This window comes from Lathyrus oleraceus, chromosome 3 (assembly GCF_024323335.1).
Source record: "Lathyrus oleraceus cultivar Zhongwan6 chromosome 3, CAAS_Psat_ZW6_1.0, whole genome shotgun sequence".
Taxonomy (NCBI): domain Eukaryota; kingdom Viridiplantae; phylum Streptophyta; class Magnoliopsida; order Fabales; family Fabaceae; genus Lathyrus; species Lathyrus oleraceus.
In genome coordinates, this window is record NC_066581.1 from 296,890,103 (window position 1) to 296,893,765 (window position 3,663).

The window sequence follows — 3,663 nt, forward strand, 5'->3', positions numbered from 1 at the left end:
TTTGAACTCCTCTACAACTTTGCTTCAAGGGTTAAACATCAATTTTGCCTCTAAGTCCATCAACTTTGGAATTTTCCAAGATGCCCGTGTGTGCACAAAAGTAGGCCCAGGACCTGGTCGACCTAATGCCTGACCTAGAATTTCAGGTCACGACCCCAACTTTTTATCCATGCCATTTTCAACTCAAGCATCCTTTTGATTTGAGTATTTTTTTCATTTTATTCTTCACCGTGAGGAGGTCATTTGGTACAAAGAATATCTCAAAACGCACGAGTGAATTTCATTTGGCCTAAGCTCCAACATTGTACTTCAAACTCTTCTTCTTGCACAAGGTTTAGGTTATGAGATTCATGCTAATATAAAAATGGGACCACCTGCACATGTGCAACTCTTTGGCAAAACAAAACGCATATGAACAAGTGCAAAACGACTTGGTTTCATCATCAACTCATGCATTTCATGCTTCATGTCACACGGATTGCAAAACACCAACACTCAACCCTAATTCACACAAATTCTTCAACATTTCGCACGTACCATGACCTCACTTCATTTCCTATAAATAGAGGGTTGATTTACCTTAATTTGAAAGCTTGGAAAGCCAAAGAAAATATGAAACCATTTGAACCCAATACCTCAAAAAACCAGTTAACCATTTCTTTGATTCAAGCTCTTTTAGCTTCATTTCTTTGCTCAAAATCACTCATCAACATCATCTGAAGCTGACTGGACCATTATCGTACTCTAAAGCTTCCTGAATCAAGCTCACCATTCCACCATTGTTGACCTCTGAAGCTTCAACTGAAAATGTAGTTACAAGTAACATGTTTTAGCAAACAAGTTACCGGTGTGTTTGTCTAGATTCACTGATAAAAATCCATCAACTACCTTGAATGTATATTGTGTATTAGTCATTTAATTTTACTTTAAAGAACTAGGGTTCTTCGTATTCTTAAGCAAATTCTCTTTGCTCAAATCCAATCAATGGCTCGGATGCAAAGAGATGTGAAGGATGAAGTGTTTGGAAGTTGAATCCATGTTTGATTCGTGCTAAAAATATGAGTTCATGATGTTGTAGAAATTGAATGGAGGTTGAAGACGAAGTCAGTTCGCGCGTCTTTGTGGAAAATTCAAATCCCTCCTCCAATAGCAGTGTGCCAGTGCATTTTTTCAATTTTTTAGTCATTGGCGCCTTTTTGCTTTTTCCTTTTATTTTACTTTTCATTTTATTTTTTTTCAAATTTGATTTTAGATGATTTTTAATGCTTTTTTACTCTTTTTTCATAAATCATAAAAAATATTTTGCATCACATATATTTTTGCATAATTTTAAAAAAATCAGTTTTGCATTTAAATCATATTTTCTCTTATCTTTCATTTATTTTTCATTTTTCATTTTATTTTTGGTTATTTTTAAACATTTTTGCATCCAACTTTTGAGATTCACTTATTCATATTTTTCTTGACTTCTTATAATTTTCCCAATCATTCCTTTTACATTTTGATGCCTCTTTTGAATTTTTCATTTGATTTCCATTTTAAATCAAATTTAAAAATCATTTTTGTTTTAGTTTTATTCAAAATTTTGTTTGGCTTGATTTTTGGCTCTTGATGATTGTTTGGTTGATCATATTTTCAAATTTTCAAACCCTTGAGAATTGATCCTTTGGTTGATTCAACCTTCTCTGATTCAAGCATGCTTATGAGAGATCATCTGATCATGATTGATACTTTGCATCAGAGGTAGGTTGTCCCTAAGTGGATTATACCTTGAAACTTTGGCTTATTGATAGATGATCCCTACATGAGGGCCTTAGCCCTTCTCCTCATCTCCATCTCTTTTATTCTTTTTGTTTTAACTATTGTGTTACATTGTTTTAGGATAATGATTTTGTATCATCTCTCTAACATGTTTGACACATAAATTGTTATTGATCAGCCTCAGAAAGACGTGGATTTTACATAAGTCCACTTATGATTGCTTAACATAACGCTAAATTATTCCGACTCGGTTGAATTCTCATTAATACTAACATTGACATATTAGTTATGCTAACATCTAACATTTACTTTTATGCCTTTACATTCATGTCATTTACATTCTTGTATTTTATTTTTCCTCTTTAATTTATGCTTTTATTGTCTTCTTATTTCAAAAGAACAAAAACATGATAAAATGGCTAAAAACCCTAAAAACGATAATCTGATATTTTGGACTTGGTGTTACTATCCCTTGTTTAAGGAGTATTTTGGACTTTGGACCTTAGAGCTAAGTGCTTCCCCTTACTTTGAGTGTTATCTGAGACCTTGTGATTTCTCTGGACCCCTTTGATCTTCAATTCAAGACTTGGATGTTCTTTGAGGCTTTATGTTCTTGCTGCTCATCTGGATCCTATGATATTCCTTTGATCATGTGCTTATTCATCTTGTGGCTCAATCCAAAGGGAAAGGAATGCTTGTTTTGACCAATGTCAAATGCTTGCTCCATCTTGTGATTAGTACACCTGCATACACAAAGGTTTTCTTTTGATCTATCTTGCAATGAGACTTTTATTTCATGTCATTTACTTTATGCTTTAGGATAGTCTCTTCACCTCCTTCCCACTTCTTCAATTTTTAAAACTTCTCCCTATTTAAAAAAGCTATAGTTTTCAAACTTCACACATTTTCTTAATAAATCTTGACTTTGTCAAGTGATCTAGAAAATCTTTTTCACCATAAATGCTAAAACAATTAAGCATACTTAAACTCTTTTTCACCATAAATCTTGACTTTGTGCATTTTTATTTAAGAGCCTTTTTTAAAAGATTGGATATTAGTCTATTCTTGTAGTGATGCAAACCACTATTCTTCAAAAATATGTTAAGAAATGATTGACATTTTCCACTTGACACTACGCTAAATAAGGGAAAAGAGGGCGCTTATTTTGACCTATAACAGCGCTTTTAAGCGCCCTCTAAAGTGGCGCTGGCATAGGTAAAGACAACGCTTTGTTTTCCTGGAGAAAGCGCTGTCTAAAGTGGCCCTTTAAGGGCCACATTATAGTGCGCTTTTAGAAAAAAGCGCCCTCTGGAGTGGTCCATAAAGGGACACCTTAGAGGGCGCTTTCTGGAAAAAACGCCCTCTAAAGTTGTCAATGTAAAGTGTTTAGAGGGCGCTTTCTGGAAAAAGTGCCCTCTAAAGTTGTCAATGTAAAGTGTTTACAGGGCGCTTTCTGGACAAAGCGCCCTCTAAAGTTGTCAATGTAAAATGTTTAGAGGGCGCTTCCTACAGAAAGCGCCCTCTAAAGTGTTAGTTATTTTAAAAAAATTTGTTTGAAAAACAGTGGATATTTAATTGATAACCTGTTCGCATGCTGCAAAAGTGTAAAATTCATATTGATTTCATCCTTTAATCCAATGTTATACACCATTAATCCATTGATATATACAACATGAATCCATTTATATACAACATTAATCCTCCATATATACAACATTAATATATGATTCTTTGATCAACAATATACAACAACATATTCATGATTTAGTAAAAGTACAACAACAATATACAACATATATACAACAACAGCATACAACAACAACATTCCACACATATATGTACAACAATATACAACCTAGCTATATGATTCTTTGATCAACAATGAATTGACACAATTCATCC